Source organism: Eptatretus burgeri, chromosome 15 (assembly GCF_056783735.1).
Source record: "Eptatretus burgeri isolate ZD-2024b chromosome 15, Ebu_testis_v1, whole genome shotgun sequence".
Classification (NCBI taxonomy): domain Eukaryota; kingdom Metazoa; phylum Chordata; class Myxini; order Myxiniformes; family Myxinidae; genus Eptatretus; species Eptatretus burgeri.
Genome location: NC_140975.1, coordinates 13,062,631 through 13,085,940, shown reverse-complemented (window position 1 = coordinate 13,085,940; position 23,310 = coordinate 13,062,631). Strand labels below are relative to the sequence as shown.

The window sequence follows — 23,310 nt, the reverse complement described above, 5'->3', positions numbered from 1 at the left end:
TCATGGATGCCTTAACGCATCATAAACTTGCCAAATATTCTGTCCAAGCGCTACAGGGTTGATCGCCGAATTATCGATGTACCTAATTATTCGCGCAGACAGAAATACCGGGAGTCTATACCTCGACGGGACCTGCACGAAACCGATCCACTTAACTGGCTCATTCCGAGTACGAAGCCTAGTGGTTATATATCGCTAAGCCCCGTCGGACCAAATGATCACTTTTATCGGCCTTAAAAGCCAGTTAATATCCCGAGCGCACCATGGCAGTCAATACAGGAAGGGACGCAACGAGCAGGTTGACATTCAACAATGGGGGATTTATTTTCACACTCGGCACGTAAGCAGTCAATGGGGGAATGGGGACAAGATGCGAGCTAAAGCCTACAGCTGAGTTCTAGTCGGAATGTACAAGCACGTACTTACTCACAATTCTACTGAGAGACAAGGCACCACAGACTTCCATACAAAAACCCAAGAAAGAAAAGACACGGGCTCGTAAGCCTTTAATATTCCTCAGAGTCGGGATGACCGAAAGGCTCTGAGAGGCCGGGTAGGTTACCTCGCCGCCCTGGTGGCGACTCGATGGTCTTCGCCCGGCCTGTCACAGGACTCCTGCACCCCTCCAAACGGGTTTCGGGCCTACACTCGCACCAACAGCAAAACGACCTCCATTTTGTAAATTTAACTAGCCCACTAACTAACATTACTCTGACCCCGGGGTCCCTTGGGTGGGAATCACTCCTCCCCCCAATCACTCATCGCACCATTCACCCCATTCAAACCGGCCCGCTGGCCCTCACTCACTCAACATGTTTCCTTTCAATTCATTTTATCGCTCACATCACTGAACACTGCCATTCTGCTAACTAAATCCCCAAACTATCTCGTGCTTCCTCGTCGTCCCTTACCTACAGCACATCCTTTTAATCTACGTAGCTAAGCTACGTCCCCACTTCACATTCAAAGTCTGTCACTGTCTCCAGAAATCAATTTTTCATTTCTAAATCTATCCTAAAATCCCTCTAACTAATCCATTCCACAGGCCCCATGAGGACTTGTCCCTGCCCCATGAGGTCGGTCTATCTAAACTAACCCTTCCTGCTAACTAGTGCTTCCTGTGCCCTAAGCAAGGGGGTCTCCTACCCCTTGCCTGGGAATCCTGTTTACCCAAAGTGGCGAGGCTTGCTTTTCTCTCTCTTTTTTTTTATTTTTCTTTTCCTTGCGCACCAGCGCGTCAATTCGCAATCCGCGCTCTTTTCCCGTGCCGTCACGGCAGCTGCCCGCGCTTCGCGCACCTCGTCCCTTCCTCTTGGACGGTGACATCCGGCGGGGATTTCCCTTCTGCCGGATTCCAACCATGCGTGCAACCATAACGTCACCCTGCGCATCCCAAGCAAGCCTCGCGTTTCAAGGGGTTCCCCACGCGAGCCTGTGTGCTCTGCTCACCCGTAACCCGCGCCACGGAATCCCCGATGACGTCACTCGCACCCCGAACCCGCGCGATTTCTCGCGCAAGCCGGGCACGCGTCACGCATCGGGGAAAAGGCTTCGCGCGCTCTGCGAACAGAACGCGCGGCGCAGGCAACCAGAGCTTTACACACACGCTCGCCTGGAAAACCCGTCCGATCCAAATTCACAATCTCCAGCCTAACTTCTGTCCGTTCGCGGGGTCGGCTTGTATCCACCGCGGGCGTTTCCGGACTGGATTTCACTCGCGTCGGCACGCCCGTGGCGGCCTCGTGCGAAGCACACCACGGACCTCGCGCGCGATGCTGTGCGAATCCGGCACGGTTCTCGAAATAGCTACGGCCGCTACACGGCCCTTGTCTCTTGTCTGGTGCTGTCTTTGTCACAATTCCACGCACGCACTTCCACGTGCCATGACGCTTACACACCTCGCCATGACACTCGCGCAATGCGCGCATTTCAGCACACTCGCCGCACTCACACCTTTAACCACACACACCCGGACATTGGCGCTGGGGAATAGCGCCACCACGAAGGGTCCCGGGGTTTCTATACCCCCCCCCCCCCAAGCTCTGCGTGCACCTGTTCACACCATGAACCCCCTCTACCTCGTTGGCCCGACCGGACTCACCTCGTCGCGATCTGCCTGAAGGGGGAATATTTCCTCCCCTCGTTCCTGTAGGAGGCCATCCTGTTGCCCACATCGGGTCACCAAACACTCCCCAAGCTCACCCTCATTGTCCCTCGCTAACTCCATGTGTGTGTGCTCGTCAATTTCCTTGTCCAATTCACCCTCTATCTCCCATGTCTGTTTCCGTGACTATTTGTGTTTCTGTCACCTCTTTTGTTTCCTTCGTCTCCATTGTTATTTCTGCCATCGTCTCTATTATTATTTCGTCTACCTCCTGTGTTTCTATACATTTTATTTCTGTTGTCTCTTCGTGTCTCACCCTACACGTTTCAGACTCCTCATCAATTGTGCCGTTTCTTATCATGACCTCACCCGCCTCCATTGCGGTACCGACACCATGCACAATCTCCCGTGTCTCCTTCATCAGGGTTCGCCCTAATTGTTGTTTCATCCGACGAGTGATGTCAATCAAGTCCCGCACCACTATCGTTCCTCCCTGTGGCGATGTCACACATTCCATATCATTGTGCTGTTCTACTTCCTGGCTCCATTTTCCTTCCCATTTGAGTCGATATTCTTCTCTAAGCCTTTGTAGTTGTTCATTATTTTTCCAGAGTTTTTCCATCTCCATGGACTCCAACTTTGCTCTCTCCTTTAGTTGGTTAATTTCAAATTCATATTGTTTTTGTTTTCTACCCCACCGTCTCTCATGTTCTTCATTCTCCAATCTCATCGTTTCTTTCAATTGGCTGATTTCCTTTTCCTGTTTCATTCGTCGTTCTTCCACTATCTCCGCGTACTTCAACCTTGCTTTCTCCTTTAGTTGTTCTCGTCCTTTTTTTTTCCTCTCCCACTGTCTCCCATGTTTTTTCCTTCTCCAATCTCATCGTTTCGTTCAATTGGCTCATTTCCTTTTCCTGTTTCATTCGTCGTTCTTCCACTATCTCTGCGTACTTCAACCTTGCTTTCGCCTTGAGTTGTTCTTGTCCTTCTTTTTGTTTCCTCTCCCACTGTCTCTCTTGTTCTTCCTTCTCCAATCTCGTTGTTTCTTTCAATACTCTTTCTTGCATCTCATTCTTTAATCTTGCTTCCTCCTTTAGTTGTTCAATTTCAAATCCATGTTCTTTTTGTTTCCTCTCCCACTCTCTCTCTCTCATGTTCTTCATTCTCCAATCTCGTAGTTTCCTTCAATTTATTGACTTCCCTTTCCTGCTTCATTCGTTGTTCTTCCAACATCTCCGCGTACCCCAACCTTGCTTTGGCTTCTAACTGTTCGATCTGCACAGTGTGGTTCCTTAACGTTTCATTCTCCGTTCTCTTTCTTTCCTCTCTTAACATCCTCAGCTCGTTTTGTAATTCCGTCTCTTTGTTTTGGTGTTTCCGTAACTCAGAAGCTTTTTCCCCTAATTTCTTGCTTGTCTCCTCGCCTCTTTTGCATGCTTCCTCCATCATGTCGTCCATTCTCTTATCGTATTCCTTTAGTTTTTTTGAGATATTTCTCTCCTCTTTTTTATCTTCTGTTCTAAGCTTTCTCTTATCTGATTGCCTGATCTTACCTTTTCCTTCAGTTGTTGCAATTTCAAATCGTGTTTCCGTTTTTCCTTTTTCAGCTTTGTTTTCCATTCTTCTTCCAAGTTCTCTCTATCCTGGGAATTACTAATTTGCTATTCCTCTATTCTTTCGTTCAGTTCGCTCTTCTCTTGTTCCAACTCATGGGTACTCCACTCTACTTTCCTCATTTCTCCCTGTAGTTCTTCGAACTGTCTTGACTTTTCCAACAATTCTTCCTTCCTTTGCTCCAGAGATTTCTCTCCTCATTTTATCTTCTGTTCGAGGCTTTCTCTTATCTGATTGCCTGATCTTACCTTTTCCTTCAGTTGTTTCAATTCCAAATTTCCTTTTCTAGCTTTATTTTCCATTCTTCCTCCAAGTTCTTCCTATCCCAAGAATTAGTAATTTGCTCCTCCTCTATTCTTTTGTTCAATTCGCTCTTCTCATGTTCCAAATTATGGGTATACAACACTACTAAATTCTTTTTTCCACATAGTTCGTCGACTCTGTTGGCTAAGTCCTCTTTCAGCCACCAAATTCGTTCCCATACATCGGCTAATTGTTGTGGCCCCCCATACACATAATTTTTCTGAAGCTCGTCAGCGTGCCGTTGTGCCTTGTCCACTTCAATTTGTACGTCCTTTATATAATTTTCATAACGCCTCACCTGTTCCAAGGCATCCCCCAATTGTGCCTGAAGCTTGCCAATGTTCGCCTGCCTCGCCTGCCATGACCACGTGGTTTGAACCGATGGTTGGGAGCCCTCGCCTTGTGTTGTGCCGTTCGTTGCGCTATTAATAGCCCACTCCCACTTCGTGTCGCACCGAGATGGAGCCGCGCCGCTATTTTGTGACTCCGAATTTGGTTGCCAGTAAAATTCATGCACAGGCCGCTCCCACTGACGACAACTCGTGGGGAGGTTATAATAAAAAGAACCATCCCGGGCCATGGATTCTACATTAAAACCTATTCCTCCCTGTCCCTGCTCGCCTTGGCTGGACATGATGCGTGCCAGGAATAAAAAAAATTTCAACGCTCGTAATTTAATGGAACCGGAGGGTCGCTTCGCACACCCTTGATCCGGTTCCGTTAATTTCGTTTGGAGGAGGATGAGGCCGAATCCCGCTCCCGGACACCAGTGTTGTGGTTTTCCACCGCGTTCGGCGTGTGGATGACCGTTCTAGCCAAATCGCGGTCGCACGCCCACCGAAGGCCGCAATCCAGTCGTGACTTTCCGGACCAAGGCCGAAATTCAGTCACGGATGCCTTAACGCATCAGAAACTAGCCAATTATTCTGTCCTCGCGCTACAGGGTTGATCGCCGAATTATCGATGTACCTAATTATTCACGCGGACAGAAATACCGGCAGTCTATACCTCGATGGGACCTGTACGAAACTGAGCCGCTTAAGTGGCTCGTTCCGTGTGCGAAGCCGAGCAGTTATATATCGCCAAGTCCCATCAGACCAAATGATCACTTTTATCGGCCTTAAAAGCCAGTTAATATCCCGAGCGCACAATGACAGTCAATACAGGAAGGGGCGCAACGAGCAGGTTGACATTCAACAATGGGGGATTTATTTTCACACTCGGCACGTAAGCAGTCAATGGGGGAATGGGGACAAGACACGAGCAAAAGCCTACAGCCAAGTTCTATTCGGAATGTACAAGCACGTACTTACTCAAAATTCTACTTAGAGACAAGGCGCCACAGACTTCCATACAAAAACCCAAGAAAGAAAAGACACGGGCGTGTAAGCCTTTAATATTCCTCAGAGCCGGGATGACCGAAAGGCTCTGAGAGGCCGGGCAGGTTTCCTCGCCGCCCTGCTGGCGACTCGATGGTCTTTGCTTGGCGACCTTTGGCGTCTCGGTACCGTCTGGTGCGTCGCGAACGCGCCAGTCGCTTTGGCGGCTTGACAAGCAGCTTGTACGGCTGCTTGGTTGGCCTTGGTGGCCCGGCTTCGTCGCGGCCCCTTTTTGGCGAGCCTGGCCAGCGATGCTTCGGAGGAGCGAACGGGTGCCTTGCTCTTTCAGAGTTGATGCTCATCTAGACCCCGTTCACTCATCAGCGTCGCCCGACCGTATCAGGGCTGTCTGCCCAGACCCCCACGCTCCGATGCTGCCGCTTGCTCCGACGACTCCAAGCTCCTCCGGTGAATGACCCGTGAACGACGAACAACCACCTCCGCTCGCCAGCTTCACCACCAACTGCTCTCCGCGCGTTGCCAACGCGGCTTTTTATAGCCCGAGGGGAGAAGCCGCTGGAGGTTTCGCCACCTGAAATCGGCGCTTCCCCCTTTCACCTCTGAACCTTCACCCCAGGCTGGCTCCGCCCCTTTCACCTCTGATTGGCTGGCTTTTTCAAAGGCAAAGCCCGTTCTGATCCATTTATGCAAATCAGCCGTCTTCACGGCTGATTTGCACACGGAGGCTGGAGTGTGGTTCTCTCTGTCGCGCCACGAGTTCGTATCACGGCATTTTGCCGCTGTCGCTCAGGCGGGCATGATGGTGGCGCGATGTTGATGGCGCTGTGGTGGGGATGGTGTGGTTGTTGATTTGTTGGCGTTGTGGTGGAGGTGGCATGGTTTTTGAGTTGTTGGCGTTTGTGGTGGTGGCGGTGTGGTTGTTGAGTAGTTGGCGTTCTGGTGGAGGTGCCGTGGTTGTTGAGTTGCTGGCATTGTGGTTTGTGGCGGCGTGATTTTTGAGTTGTTGGCATTGTGGTGGTGGTGGCATGGCTGTAGATTTGTTGTTGAAGAGATGTTGTTTGAAATAAAAGATGGACCAGAATAACGGCTAACTCAAAGATGCACAGCACGGAACACGAATAAATCCCTTTTATTTGTACATCAGTGGGGAAATTTAACCTGGAACACACACTTATCGAAATAACTGATCTCTGGGGAACCTGAATGGTGTTATGTGAATTTCCACCACCATAACAGTATTCTTTCCACCGAGCTCTAACTATTTCTTCCTCAACCAAGATGTTCCCTTTCCTGTCTTTGATCACCTTCATAGTTGGGATGTCTCTTCTTTCTCTTTCCCGTTGTTTCGCTACCTTGTACACCCTTTTTCTCTCCCTCCGGTGTTTCCATTTCCTCATACCACTCCTTTGTGGCTTGCTCCTTTGCTTCTGCCACTGATCTCCAGACGTCATTCTTTGCTGCCTTGTAGCGGTCCCTCTTTTCCTGGTTTTCTCTATCCCTCTGCCACTCCTTGAAGGTGGCCTTCTTCATCTTGATGCTGTTCTGAACTTTGACTGACCACCACCAAGTTTCCTTTTTTTGTCTACCTTTCCCAGATGTTCTCCCACACACCTTTGCTGCTTCTTCGACCAGTACCCCCTTCAAGGTCTTCCAGAGGTCCTCCATGCCAGCATTGGTCATCTTGTCCCTGACTCTGTCCTGGTACTCCACTACCGAATCTTTCAGTTTCCAAATTCTGATCTTCCTTTCTCTCTGGTCCTGGCTTCTCTTTCTCGCCTTCCCCCTCTCAAACAAGTCCATCACTAGCATTTGGTGTTGATGAGCTACTACTTCCCCAGGTATACTTCGTGTCTTTCACTTGCTTTCGGTCTTTGCTACGTACCAATACATAGTCAATTTGTGTCCTGCCTACTCCACTTTTATATGTCACCAGATGTGCTTCCCTTTTCTGGAATTCAGTATTAACGAAGAAAAGTTTCAAACTCTCCGCCATTTCTAGCATCCTCTCCCCTTCCTCGTTTCTGGTTCCATATCCTTCAGAAGTACTTCCCATGTGACAATTAAGGTCTGCTCCCAGGATCATGGGTTCGTCCCCTGGGATGTTCGTGATCATGTCTTCCAGATGTTCTCGGAATTCCTCCTTGTCTTGTTCTGAGCATCCAACTTGGGGGGCATACCCAGAGATGATATTCAGGATACTCCTTCCCCATATGATCTTGACTCTCATCAATCTGTCTCACTCCCTGTTGACATCCACCACTTGCTGTTTGAGCTCCTCATTCAAGATAATACTGACTCCATTTCCTCCTTCTCTACCACCTGAGTAGAAGAGTTTATATCCTTCTCCAATCTCTCTTGTGCTCTGTCCCTTCCATTTTGTCTCCTGCACACATGCCATGGATACCCACCTCCTTTTCAGTGCCTCCGCCAATTCTCTGCTTCTCCCTGTCATGGTTCCGAGTGCTTTTAATCACGTGACTGATGATGTCATCAAGTTTTTCTTTTTCTTTTTCTGTGCACCATTTTATCCCAAGATGACCCTCAAAAATTTTCATACTGATCAGATGTAGCATTCTACATCTGCAATTATGACATCATAACAAAGGTACCTATGACGTCGTCAAAACATCACATTATTCCCCTTGAGGAGTACTTGCTGTGTGCCAAGTTTCAATTTTTTCCTTGGTGCGGTTTCAGAGATACAGAGGTCGAAAGTTTTTCCGTTTTTCCAACATGGATGCCACACCACACTATGATGTCATAATTATGATTAAACCAATCTATACAAGTACTCGCACGAAATTGTGAAAATTTCTTCTCAATCCGACAAGCAGTTGCGGAGAAAAACATGAAAGTTCTGTGCAGACAAACAAACAAAAACAGACAGGCACAGACAAATGGACCCAAATGCAATACCCTCTCCTTCGGCGAGGGTAACAATCACATTGCCATACTTTTGCTGGAGAATTCTCCCATTGTGCCATCTCGTTCACTCTTGCGATTGCGTTCCTGGGGATACTGATGTCCGAAACAAGATCGCTGATTTATGTGACTGGTCGAATAGAGCAGCCCCATGCCACACAGTATACCATAATTCCACCAAAATCGAGCGAAGTCTTCATACTAAATTGCACAATTTGATGTTTATCTATCCTTCTGTCTGTCTGTCTGAGCACAATACATTCAGTCATTACATATCCAATCTAAACCAAACATAGCAGATTAGACCACGATCTGCCTACTTTATTGTCTGAACGAGTGCGCTGACCAAACAGCTCTGAGGGCAGACAGCAGTATGCAATCCTCGGGTGCAATGGCTCCATACACACACACACACACACACACACACACACACACACACACACACACACACACACACACACACACACACACACACACACACACACACACCTCTCCTAACATTGCACTGACACACCACCACATTCCCTTCCTTTCCTTCCTTTCCCTTCCCTACCCTTTGGGATCAACACAAGCCCACCTGCTTGCATTGGGTAAGCAAGGGGCCACAGCCATGCCTCGCTCTTCTTTCTTTCTCTCCCTCTTCCTCACTACTTTCTTGGATGATTGTGTGGCACGCCTGTCTGTCCTTAGATAATGAAAAGTGTGTGAGGGGATCTTCTGTGCTCAGGTTCATTGTTTCTCTTTGTGTCTTTGATTTTCATATGTGCTTGTAAATAATTGTGATTGTAAATATGTGCTTGTGGATTATCCACCTGTAAATACATGCCTTCCAGGCTACGTTGGTAAACTGTTTTCAAACCTTCTCGATTGTTTATTTTCCTTCATTGGTTCGGCATAGCGGGTATTTGATAAATAAATGGGAAGTTGTACCCCACTGATTTACTTGGCTGGATAGCCAACGCCCACCTACTGTTCACTTAGCCACACATAATAGGTAAATACAGGTGGCATGTTGATAGCACGGTCCCTCATTTGAGGTAATTAGGTCACCAGATAAGATAACGAGATGCTGGGTGCAAGTATCCTGTTAGACCTGGTTGCCACAACTGGCGCCTATGGTACGGTTGCTGAGCAACCTGTCGGGTCATGGAGTTATCCGTGATCCGTCGGCTTCAGGTTCAGGGAGGTCAGGGAAGCAGATCCGAGAGACCCCCTCATGCCCCCCTCCCCCCTCTCCTGTTGACTCCAAAGCCGTAACAATACCTTCTTGTGTGTTTTGTATTTTTTGTAATAAAAGAAAGTCAGTCTATGCTTTTTTCTCTCTCTTTTTTCTCTCTCTTTTTCTCTCTCTTTTTCTCTCTCTTTTTCTCTCTCTCTCTCTCTGTCTCTCTCTCTCTCTCTCTCTCTCTCTCTCTCTCTCTCTCTCTCTCTCTCTCTCTCTCTCTCTCTCTCTCTGTCTCTGTCTCTGTCTCTGTCTCTCTCTCTCTCTCTCTCTCTCTCTCTCTCTCTCTCTCTCTCTCTCTCTCTCTCTCTCTCTGTGTCTCTCTCTCTCTCTCTCTCTCTCTCTCTCTCTCTCTCTTCCAGAGTTGGGGCCAGTCAGCAACTCGAGTCAGACTCGAGTAATTTTGTGACGGTTTAAATGTCATTTGACTTGGCTCATTTAAACTTCATCAACAATTGCAAATTATATCATGACAACTGAAGTTAATAAGTTGCACGTTTCCCCAATGTCCCACCCTTTTTCTGTTTTCACAGCGTCCCGCCCCTTTCTGATTACGTTTCATTTTAACGTACATAATAAATATACAAGTAAACTATTAAAATCTCCTTTCCAGTTCCACATTGAACGCTTTGGTTCTACATGTAAACATTTTTTTCTATCCGTGGTCAAGGCTCATGGAAGAGCTCGGAAGCAGAACAGATCAGGACACAACATAACAAAGGGAACAGCAGGAGAAAGGGGAAATGCTAACAGCAGGATGAATGGAGAAAATAGAAACGGACAAACAAGGGATGTAGGTAATGATGAGGGGTAAGGGAGAATGCAGTGGGTGTATAATATGGATACAAAAGCTTTTTGTGGAGGGTGGGGAGTGGTCTAAAGGGTGTAGAAAGAATCATGGTTTTTGATGGGGGGTGTGGGATGACTTCAGATGGTGGTGAACAGCTGCCTTGAAGACCTGGATGGAAGAATGAGATTGAATCGCAAGGCTCGCAAAATTTTGAGGTTGCCCTTTGGGCAGGTCAAACAAAAACTTTGTGTGCCATCAGTCACTTTTCAGTTGCCCAACTCAATTCAAATTTTAAATAATAGGACCGCTGATCCTGTAGCTTATTTGGGCCCTGGGCTAATGTTGTAACCCAAATTTGGTAGGATTCTGACTGGTGGGTCTGGAGAAGAAGATTTTTAAAGGAATGAATACGGTTTTCCCAAAAGTTGCCAAAGTCAGCCATTTTGACATACTTCCAGTAAGGTGATCCACATGAGTTCCACAATATAAATAACATCCCGACATGAGCCTAATGCTGCAACCCAGATTTGGTAGCATTCTGACTGATAGGTCTAGAAAATAAGATTTTGGAAGGAATTTGCGTGACCACCACTTTGGCACACTTCTGGTCATGTGATCAGCATGGCCTCCGCAATTTAACATTAGGACTGTGTCCTAATTTTGTAATCCAAATTTGGTAGGATTCTGACTGGTGGGTCTGGAGAAGAAGGTTTTGGAAGGAATTTGCACGATTTTCACAAAAATTGAATAAGTCGGCCATTTTTACACACTTCTGGTCACATGATCAGCATGACCTCCGCAATTTAACACCCTTACCCTGGCCTAATGTTGTAAACCAAATTTGGTAGGATTCTGACTTGTGGGTCTGGAGAAGAAGATTTTTGAAGAAATTTACTAAGTCAGACATTTTGACCTACTTAGTCATGTGACCAGAACGAGCTTTGCAATTCCTGTTACTCGTCACAAGAGGAACATTGCTGCCAAATTTCAGCCTGATCAGCCCAGCGGTTTGGCCAGAGAAGTCAAAAAAGGAGACGGACTTACAGACGGACTGACAGACGGATGGTGCACGATGACAATACCATTCCAGATAAGCTTAAAACCCAATTTTCGGTTTTTTTCTTCCTCTTCCCTCTATAAGGAGGTGAGGTCTGATGACACCATGCCTCTGCCCTGCCTTGACCACGACACTCCTCCACCTCCCTCTGACCTCAGCCAATTCTCTCCACTCTCCAATCACCCATACTTTGTGGATATCCCTCCTCACACAATCCTCCCATCTTAACCACGGTCTTCCTCTTTTCCTCCTTCCTTGCTCCCTCAACCTATCTGCTCTCTTTGCCATTCTCTCTTTCTCCATCCCCACCAAGTGCCCAGCCCATCTCAGCCAGCATTTCATCAATCTCCCCATCAAACTCATCCCTGTTCACTTTAGAAACAGGCTTTCCCATAGCTGTGTCTTGCAGATTTTCCTTAGCCTTCTTGGCAACAACACACTTAATTAACACGAGCTTGAGTTTGATCATGAGTTTTAACAGGACTCTTTCGAAAGGTATTGTGACGTGGAAGTGGGTGGGGAGCGGTATCAATAGCAAGACTGTGTAAGTGTAGTATGGTCCGTGTGTTTCGAATAGGTTAAATTACCATGTAGCATGGAACCTGTGAGAGCAAGTCATTTGTTACACCTGACAGAGGCAGCGTATGTAATTTATAAACAGGGTAGACATTAATTAAGTACCTCTTGTTTGTGGGCAGAGCTAGGTGAGGACTTCCCATCGCAGAGACACACGTCTTGTGTACAACTCGGCTGATTACGATCTCTCTGGTCAGTTTGTGCCAGCCATGGTGGTGTAGTTGGCTATGGAGCCCAGAAGAAAAGATGTACATTTATTTTTATTGGGGCTGCCCCTGTAGGTGGCACCCCAAAAGATGACCACACCCAAGGAGGAAGAAGAGAACCGAGTTCACCGGAAAGAACCAACAGAGGCTCGTGTGCAAGAAGGTCGAGCAAGTGGTCCATGGAGGAGTTCGTGAGGGAGACGTTCTTTTGTATTGGTACCTTTGGGATAGACCTGTGGTGATAATGCCTTTTAGTGTGCTGGTTATGTTAGTCTCCTGCATGTTGCTATGGGTCCAGCTACGACCATGCTCCTCTTTAAGATTACAAGTAAGAGCCTGCACTTGGGCACTTAGCTGGTCCATTTGGGTTTTAAGTCATTGCATGTCGGATGTAGCTGGTGCAGATACGTCACCGGCTTACTGGATGCAACCGGACCGATGTAGAAAGTGGGTGGGGTTGTGACATCGACAATCACGCCATCTATATCTGTGAGTTGCTCGATATTTACCGAATCGTTGGTTGAAACAAGGATACGCTGAGCATTGATTGGCAATCGTTAAAGAAAAAGCTGCCTGAGTATGTTAGCCTATAGGTTATTCACACCCAACAATTGTCACATCCTTCATAGCAGTTGTGAAGGCTTACAATCCCCCCAGCTCCTGAACTGCCTTGACCTTGTCAGCCAGTGGTTAAAGAATTTGATGCAGCATTTTTGCAATGAGGATGTGTGGCAAATGAGCTCTGCCTTGAGGGAGTCATATGGTCTTTCCGTGGGAGGCTCAATTAGAATGCTCCGCACCTATTCTGCTATCTCTGGCTAAACATAAGCCATGACATGCAAATTTTGTCTCCTCTGCTTTAATGCCTTTGGTTAGAAACTGTGCTTCAACTTCAGCGAACCATATGGTGGGGTCATTTGCCCAAAACAGAGTTTGCTTCAAGCTAACAGCTGCGATGGGAGGTGCGACGAAAGGAGGACTTCCATTTGACATGATGGAATATGTAATGAATCACTCACATTGCATCACATCACATTTGTCAGATCAGAATCACGTCTAGGTCACCGATTGTGATGATAATTCCTTTTTGTGTGCTGGTTATGATGACGATGTTTAAACCAGAACAAAATATATCTCACTCACATTTAAAATGTGATTACGTGTTGTAAATGAAGTCCGGTTGATTATAATTAATCCTCCATTGTCTCTCCTGTGGTTAGTGAAGAAGAAGGGTTTCTTGGGGTCGAGCTGCCGTAGCTATAAAATGGTGTCGCCGATAGCATGCAGTGGAGGAGATTCGTTCGTTTTGTCATGGTTGCTCACCAAAAAAACGAAATCCCCTTTGCTCAATTGTCTGGATGATGTTGAACAAAAGTCACTATTAAATGCTGATGTGCTGAGTGACTCGTGAATGAGAAAAGGCTTGTCTGGAAAATCGCGTGAGCTTCTAATTTGTCAGGATGACGAGCTCTCATGAAGCGAACCTTGCAGTGTCCTCTATGCTTATTGGCTCTCCAAAAGACTTCACTGAGTGGGTGCTCGTGTCCACACATTTACTTTATTTCAAATTTTAGCAAAAATGCAAAGAATGGTGTCAGGAATGGGATCAAATCCACATGGATTTTAACCCAGGATCTTAAGTCGAAGCTTTGACCATTTTACCAGTGGCAAAAATTTGATGGTATCTGGATGACACCAAGATGGTATCTTCATCAGTTGGAAAAATCATTTCTCCGAGCTCCTCAATTGAGATACCATCATCAATGATGAGGGAATTGATGAAACATCATGATTTCCCAGAAAATCAGAGCTTGAAATCAGAGCTTGATATAGCTCCAAGCTTTATTGAGGCGTCAAAAGCAATTCGACAATTACTAAATAATAAACAAGTTAATTAATCGCACAAACTATTCACGCAGTCTTGAGAAAAATGACATGTGAAGGGTATTTCAACGATCTTGCTTTGCATTTCCGAGTATAATCTATATTTTATTTGAGCATGATTTTGTCTAAATCTCGATATTCCCTAATGTTGAGAGCTCGGTCGGCACATTTGATTTGGTCGAGATGGCGTAAAATGGCATAATATTTTGTCCAAGTACTACTCCACTGGAAATTTTTGGAAGTTCCAAAAAGACAACATTGTTCAAGTATATAATTCAATTGAAATAAAAGAAAAACAATAAATCTTGGACAATGGATGTCAGTAGACAGATGTCAGGAGTGAACCAATTTTTAACCCCACTTTGCAATTCGCGCCTTGGGTAAATTACCCAGATCCGTTGGAATTCTGCATGGAATCTATAAATGTGGAGCACATCTGTTTTCTCATCAATTACACTGACTGTTTTTAAACATATGGAACAAGAGACTGTTCCACAAGATTTGAAAGATACAATGATTTTAACCACCTACAAGAAGAAAGGACACAAATGAAATTGCAAAAATAATCATGGTATATCGCTCTTGTCAAGATTTGGTTAAGCTGCCGTTTCGTATTCTCACCAACATATTTATCCCATTGGAAGAAGAATTCCTATGGGAATCCTCGTGTGGCTTTAGACCTCAATGTGGAACAGCTGCTTTATTTTTTTGTTGCCCAACACCTACAACAACAAAGCAGAGGACATAAAGAAGATTTGTACGTAGTTTTTGTGTATTTGGTTAAATCTTTAGATTCCATGAACCAAAATGCCTTGTGGAGGGTACTTCACCATTTCAGCTAACCCTCAAAATACATATCATTCCTTCCTCAAGGAAAAATACATACCATTTCTCAAGGAAAAATACATATCCATCTTCATAGAATTACATGAGAACATAGAGGGAAATTTCTACAATGGAAACCAATCCGAACCCTTTCCCAACAAGAATGACATTTAGTACAGATGTGTTTTAGCACCAACCTTGATTTTATCCCCCGCCACGTGGCGGAAGGGGGATATTGTTAATTTTTTGTTGACGGTTTTCTTACTCGAGTCACCTCGGATTAACAGACGGAATATAAATATAATATTGAATAGATGGCAAACTATTCAATTTGAGAAATCTACAAAAAAATGTTGCTGTATCACCATCAATAAAAAATAATAATCGTTCCTTTCATGCCATGAGATGCAAAGGGCTGCTGAGACAGTTTCATTGGCGAAGGAACAAAGTCCTGGACAGGTCACCACTCTGACACAGGATCCTCAAATGGCTTATTACTCCAGTAAGCTGTTACTCATTTTGCCAACCTCAGAAAGATGACAGTCTCAGTCAACCAACCTGGTGTTATTTCAATAGCTTGACAGGGCCCAAACTTATGATCATAAGATCTTAAGCCAGCCACCTTAACCGTTAGGCCAACTCTAGGCCATCACAACCAAAGCTGTATCAGTAACCAGGTATTCTGTCATGAAGTATTCAGATTTGTACTGTCACTGATCTGATATTTGAATACTTTTCATACTACAGTATCCCAGGGGGTAGTCCTGGTAGTAATTTGATATTTCATTAGGGATGATTGTAGAATATCTCCTTCCGATATGTGTGTAGCCACAGGAGATGTTTGAAACATTTGAAGCATTTCCCTGTAAAAGGAAATATAAATGCAATTGCTTCATACATGTTGGATGCAATCACTTTTTGTATTATTTTGGTCAGAAGTTGACAAATCTGTAATGCAATCAGCAAGCGTAAAATATTACCAAAATAGTATTGAAGAAATATGTACCTGAAGTATAATTCTATCCCAGCCAAGATATGCCATTTTATTTCAATTTAGCCAAGTGTACGCCACTTCAGCTACGAGTTGTTCAATTCATCCTGACTACCCCCACTTTACCCATGCCACACCAAATCCATGCATGTATATCTGGAGCATGGCTGTGCCCTGGGCGACAAACGCCCAACTCCGATTGTTTTTGATGTCATAATGTAGAAACACCACCTCACTTATCAATCATTCATGAACCATATGCTCTTACACAGAGCGTTGGAGCTGCCAATGCAGTTTCTTGGGCTAGAGTTCCAGGACAGGTCACCAATCCGACACAGGAAGTCAGAGGTCAGTGCAGGAATTTGTAATTTGGCTCAGGTACCGGTGATAGCTCACCTACTCTTTGCGAAGGAATCCATGGGATCTTTAACGTCTACCAACTAATGCTGGCAGATAGAATGCCCAGTTTTACATCCATCCCAAGGACGGCACACACATTGATGAATCATACTGCCTGTGAAACACGGGAATGACAGTTCATAGCTCAGCCATAAGTGAAACCCAGGCTAGACTGCTTCGAGACGAGTTGGCAAACCTCTAGGCCATCATCCCACCCACTTCAGTCTGCCAACTTTTAAATCTCTGTGCTGAGGAATTCCTCAGAAATTGGCCCTCAGACGATTGTCATTATTTCCGTTAATGAAACATCCACTGTCTTATTTTTCTCTATTTATGATAAGACAGAGTACAGCTTTCCAACTTTCAGGATTAGATGAGGGCATATTGATCTACCAACACAGCAAGTTTCAGCATTCTAGTTCCAGTAGATACGAACTTTTGGGCTCGTATTCAGCTCAAAATAGGCGTTCTCATGAATGAGTGGGGTACACATGTGTACCACATAAGTGGGGTACACCACTTATGGTAATTTGGGGAACTAGTGTTGTTTTCCGTTTTTTTCAGCAACACGGTATTCTAAAAGCCGCCTTTCAAGCGGTTGAAAAATAAAGAAATGAGAAAATATTACTGTTACTACATGGAATGTACGTACTCTCATGGACGATAACCTGAGAGAAGAAGTACACTCAGCTGGACTCTCGAGAACGAGGGAGATATGACATAGACAATACAGCCTGAAGTGAACCCAGATTTTCTGATGCCAGGCACTTAACTGAACACAGACAAGGATATTCTTTCTTGTGCAAAGGTAAACATGTGTCAGAATCCAGAATCGATGGAATCGGTTCAGCAATAGGAAACTCTTTCAAAAGCAAATTAAGTGAGTTTCCTGTCCACATCAATGAAAGAGATATTAATGACTTTAAAGGCTTCCCCTAAGGAATTCGCATGACTCTTTAATCATCAGTGCTTACACCCTAACAATTAACTCTGATAATGAAGTAATGGAGGCCTGCTATGCTTCTCTTAGTACAGTTGTTGCAAATGTTCCCACTGATGACAAAATCATTATTACCTCTGCCACCGAAGGTGAAGGAGATTATGTTTTCACCCCTTTCTGTCTGTTTGTTTGTTTGTTTGTGTGCAGGATATCTCAAAAAGTTGTTGACGGATTCGGATTAAATTTTGTGGATAGGTTGGGTGTATGACAAGGACGAACTGTTTAGATTTTGGTGAAGATCCGGATCCGGTTCCGACGACTTGAATTTTTAAAGTGATTCTTCACCATTGAGAGATAGTATAGGGCTAAAACGATATATAGACTTTCAAGCACGATATTTCAAGATATCGTGAAATATATGGCGAACAGGATGGCACGATATGGGATGCTATTTCAAAAATGTATTGGGCCAGATATGTTCTCATGGATCAGGCATTGCATGGTGGAAGTATGCCCTTATAGTTTTGGGTGATTTTACTGCCAAGGTTAGAAAACAGTGAGCCGCAGAGTAGTGTTAGAGGCAAAGAAGGAGAAGAAAAAGCAAATGGCAATAGTTTGCTTCTCAGTAAATGAACGGAGCATGTACTCATCATTACCCACACATTATATAGACAAAGGAATAAGTTCAAGACATCCTGGATGCTCCCTCGTTAAAAAATTGGCATCTCATTGACTACGTAATCATCACAGCCTGAGATCGTCAGGACATCATGATAACCAGGGCCATGCAAGCCGTGGATGACTGTTGGATGGATCACCGTTTGAGAAGATCCAAATTACAGATTCAGATTGGCCTCTAAATGTTGAAAACAAAAGGCATCAAGGAAGAAAACAAGTTCTGAAAAACCTGAAGATGAAAAATATATTTTACTTCGAAAAGCATCCATTGGAGAGAAACTGTGCAATATCCCAAATACAGCTGGCTGGATACAATAACAATGGCAGGCGTTTTAAAAAAAACTATACTTTGGAGGCTTGTGAAGAATCAGTTGGTTTATTGAAAAAGAAAAATCCATGTTGGTTGGATGAAAATGGGAAAGTAACAAAGCAACTAATCGGTTGTAAATGCGTTGCATTCACAATCTGGTGAACCAATATTAATTCCAAGTCAAAAGGAAAAGTATACCATGATGTTCTTTCAGACATCCAACGACAAATTTGTGACATCAATAATAAATGGTACACAAAGAACACCAAAGAGATTGAACAGGATGGTGATGACATGTTTAATTCCTTCAACAACGTCAAAGCTGTCTGGACCATCTTCAAACGTGGTAGCCTCAGTTTGATCACCTCACGGAAGTTTCCTTGTAACACACCAATATGGTATCCTCAACGAATGGAAAGATAATTTCTCAGAGCTCCTCAATCGAGATACCGTCGTCATTGATGAGGTAATCAACGAAACACCACAATTTCGCAAAAAAATCAGAGCTTTATATAGCTCCAAGCCTTATTGAGGTGTGAAAGGCAATTCAGCAATTAAGAAATAATAAACAAGAGAGTTCGTAGAACACATTACCCCCCGCAGTCTTGAGAAAAAGGACATGTGAAGTGTCTTTTCAACGATTTTGCTTTGCCTTTCCAAGCACGATCTATATTTCCTTTGAGCTTCGATTTTGGCTGAATCTTGATATTCCCAAACGTTGAGAGCTCAAGTCTCAAATCTGATTGGTCGAGATTGCATAAAATAGCGTACTATTTTTTTTCCAAGCACGTACTGTTAAATTGGAAATTTTAGAAGTACTAACAAGGCGACAGTGTTCACGTTTATAATTCAATTGTAATAAAATAAAAACAACACCATCAGGCACAATGACGTCTGAAGATAGACATATGGAGTTTACCAATTGCTTAACCCCACCTTGGGTTTCGCACACAGAGTAATCGCCCAGATCCGATGGAATTCCAAGCAAAATCTATGAATGAGGAGTATATCTGCTTTCTCGTAAATTTCCACGACTATTTTTATACACATGGAAGAAGACACTGTTCCACAAGATTTGAAAGATACAATAATCATAACCACCTACGGGAAGGAAAGAGACAAATCAAGTTGCGAAAACTATCGTGGTATATCACTCCTGCCGAAAGCAGATTGAGTTACCGTCTCGTATTCTCAACATCACACTTACCGATTGGCGGAAGAATTCCGATGGAAATCCCATTGTGGCTTTAGACCTAATCGTGGAACGGCTGATTCAGTTTTTATAGCCCAATAAATACAAGAAAAAACTTGAGATCATGAAGATTTGTACATAGTTTTTATTTACCTGGTTAAAGCTTTACACCCTGTTAATCTGAATACCTTGTGGAGGGTACTTCAACGTTTCGGCTACCCCTCAAAATACATATCATTCCTCAAGGAAAAATACATATTATTTCTCAGGGAAAAATACATATCCATCATAGAATTATATGAGAACATGGAGGGAAAATTTCTACAGAGGAAACCAATCCAAACACTTTCCTATCAGGAACGGCGTTAAGTAAGGTTGTGTTTTGCACCAACCTTGTTTTTAATTTTTATTCATGGTTTTCTTGCTCTAGTCATCTCTGATTAACAGATGCTATGTATAAACGATATTTAATAGATGGCAAACGATGCCATTTCTGAAATCTTCAATCATAATGGTTGCTGTATTACTTCCAGTGCTGTAGCAGTAACCAAGTATTTTGATTTGTACCTGTGATCTGATATTTCAATACTTTTCGACTGACAGTATCCCTGGGGATAGTCCTGGAGTAATTTGATGTTTCATTTTGGATGATTGCAGAATATCCACTTCTGACACTTACACCTGTGTACCCAAACCAGGTGTTTTAAATAATGGTAGCAGTTGCCTATAAAAGGAAATATAAATACAGTTGCTTTACATATGGTGGATCAAATGGAATCCCTTTTTGTTCTATATTTATCATGTCATCAGCATGCATAAAATATTACCAAAATAGTATTGTTAAGCAAAAAAAAAAGGGGGGGAGAAATGCATAATTTGCAAGTAGTAAATGTGGTATGGTACGCATGATTCACAGAGCGTTTACAGTATGTACTCTTGTTAACAGGGAAAATGTCAGAGTAAGTTGTCTTGTAAAATATGATGCCGAGGTGGTGGAGTATGTAATTGAGAGACAGTACACTCAGGGTAAGATTGTATTTGTAAATAACCTCTTGTTATTGGGTGGGGCCAGATAAGGACTGTTGGCAACAAGCCACAAGAGAGTACTTCAGGCTTCAAATGGACTGATTGCAAACTTCAAATGAACTGCTGATGCATCACAAGCCATGGTGGCATCGTCTGCTGTGGAGCCCTGAAGAACGTATAAACTGTTTATATTATTGGGGTCATCCCATGGGGTAGCGTGGCCTGGAGGATGGCACCTCCAACAAGTTGCAGGCAGGTAATGACGGGACCTGCTGCATGCAAAGGCGGTCCCAGAGTATGGAGGTCGGGCCAGAGGATAAGTCCTGCCGAAGCTTGGTGGAAAAATACTGGTAGTTCAGAGAATCCACAAGGGCTGGTTCCACAGAAGCACCCATGGCAGAGTTGCAGTGTGACCCATGAAAAAATAATATTGTTCTCTGTTTCTCTCGCTCTTCATCTCGCTGATTACCTTCGCAAACTTTGTTGTGAAGGTTATGTTTTGATCGCTGTGTATTTATTTATTTATTTGTGAATATGTGTGTTTGTTTGTTATTTGCATAACTCAAAAAGTATTGAACTGAATCACAGCAAATGTGGTGGGATGATTGGTTATTATCCGAGGACCATTTGATTAGATTTTGGGAGCGATCGGGTCAAAGGTCAAGGTCAAGGTCATGAAAAGGTCAAAATCGTCTTTTTACCATAGCACGGTCAATTTGTATCCAATTTGCATGCAACTAATGCCAAAATGTTCAGAATTCAATGCCCCATCTTGTGACATGTGACATGACATAATGACGTAATAACCCTTATTAGCGGTTGGGAGTCAAAGGTCAGGGGGGGTCACGACATTGCAAAATGTGCGGTTTTAGTGATAACATGGTCAATTCTTATCCGATTTGCATGAAACCAACACCAAAATGTTGACTGTTCTGTTCCCCACACTCTTATACCAATTACAAAATTAAGAGTACAAAGGTCAAGGTCGAGGTCATGAAAAGGTCAAAATCGTCATTTTGCCATACTGCCGTCGATTTTTATCCAATTTGCATGCAACCAATACCAAAATGTTGTGAATTCAATGCCCAATCTTGTGATATATGATATGATACAGGAAATTTAATGTTTTTAAGCCATCATAACACATATGAGATGGCAGATGTGGTATGGCATTAAATACCCTCACAATCAACGGTTTCTGGGGGGGGGGCAAAATGTAGCGTTGGCGAAGGTATGCGTTCTACTGAGTGCCCGTTCTAATTCTCTTTGTCTCGCTGGCTTTCTTCATCTCCAGCTTTCTTTTGTTGCCGGGACAGGGAGGACTGCTGTCTGGACACGTGGAAGCCACCTCACAATTCCTCGCTTCCACTGTATCGCTCCTGCACCCAGCCTTTTCTTGAGCTGCACCTTCATCCTGCATTCCATTCATCACACCAAAGGGAAGTCCTCACCTGTTTACCCATTGTTTCATAAGAGTGTGATCTGTGGCACCTGGTGGGGTTAGGGTTGTTCTTTATTCATTACTGTAAATAAGTGTGTATCCCTCATCCATCGTCGTGTCTGTTGACTCTCTTGGTTTGTCCCGTTTTGCACGTCCCGTCCACCTTTCTCCTCACACTCATAAATTTACCCTTATGAAGGTGAGAAACATCTGTCATCCTACTGCTTCCCTTGTGTGCGCCACCAAATTTGGTTAATTTGGTGTGTACAATTACCTTGGGGAATGGTAAAGTTGTCGATTAATTTCACTGAACGCAGTAGTTGGAGACCTTTAGGTCATTGGTGGAACAAAAGACCCTGTTGCATTTGGCTAGTGTTAATGGAGGTTTATCAGGAGTGTAGGCATTCTTGTGACACACTTCCTTGTGACAAGGAAAATGTAAAATTTGAGAGCAAATGTGAGAGCCATTGAGCATTGAAAGGTTTTACTTTTGAATTTGACCACACGGGGAAAAGTGGAAAAAATCGTGGGTGTCCACATAATGGCAAACAGTTTGGAACATGTCATCAGAGGCATTAGGTGAGCAGCATAGGATAGGAACCTCCCTGACTCCTGACGTCACTTGAAGTCCTTCTCCAATGGGTGTGAGTGTTGTTCAGGAGTCTGGTGTGACGGATTTGCACAGCTTTAGTGGAATTTATGGGAGACATAAAGGGAGAAATGAATCATTTGGGAGAATAAATGGGGGTTGAAATGAAAGAAAATACAGATGATTTGAGAACAGAAATGAGACACATGATGGGGGAAATGAAGAAAAAACAAAATGATGATTTGGGAGAACAAATGAGAGAAATGAACAAAAACAGCGAGATTTTAGAGGCACAGGCGTAGGCACAAATAATAAGTGGAATTGCAGGTACAGTATGTTTCAGAGGATTACAAAAAGGAAAAATTCCACAGGGACATTTGTAAATGGTCATGGCCTGGAAAGAGATTGCATCAGTGTGGATGTCGCTCTGCTTTGGTTGGAAGAGACCATCCTGCTTTGGTCTCTTCTGACTCTCTCTCTCTCTCTCTCTCTCTCTCTCTCTCTCTCTCTCTCTCTCTCTCTCTCTCTCTCTCTCTCTCTCTCTCTCTCTCTCTCTCTCTCTCTCTCTCTCTCTCTCTCTCTCTCTCTCTCTCTCTCTCTCTCTCTCTCTCTCTCTCTCTCTCTCTCTCTCTCTCTCTCTCTCTCTCTCTCTCTCTCTCTCTCTCTCTCTCTCTCTCTCTCTCTCTCTCTCTCTCTCTCTCTCTCTCTCTCTCTCTCTCTCTCTCTCTCTCTCTCTCTCTCTCTCTCTCTCTCTCTCTCTCTCTCTCTCTCTCTCTCTCTCTCTCTCTCTCTCTCTCTCTCTCTCTCTCTCTCTCTCTCTCTCTCTCTCTCTCTCTCTCTCTCTCTCTCTCTCTCTCTCTATAATTCTCTGAAGAGACTCTGCTTTGGTTGGAAGAGAAGA

General features: G+C 44.2%; 1 long non-coding RNA gene across 1 annotated transcript in view; it reads left to right on the top strand.

The window, feature by feature from the left end:
- The window catches only part of LOC147011550 (uncharacterized), a 33,361-nt gene extending 10,532 nt beyond the window's left edge, over window positions 1-22,829 (top strand). Inside the window, exon 3 of the long non-coding RNA XR_015051823.1 lies at window positions 21,674-22,829. This is a non-coding gene — a long non-coding RNA (uncharacterized LOC147011550). The remainder of the gene's footprint in view (window positions 1-21,673) is intronic.
- The last annotated feature ends 481 nt before the right edge of the window (window positions 22,830-23,310 follow it).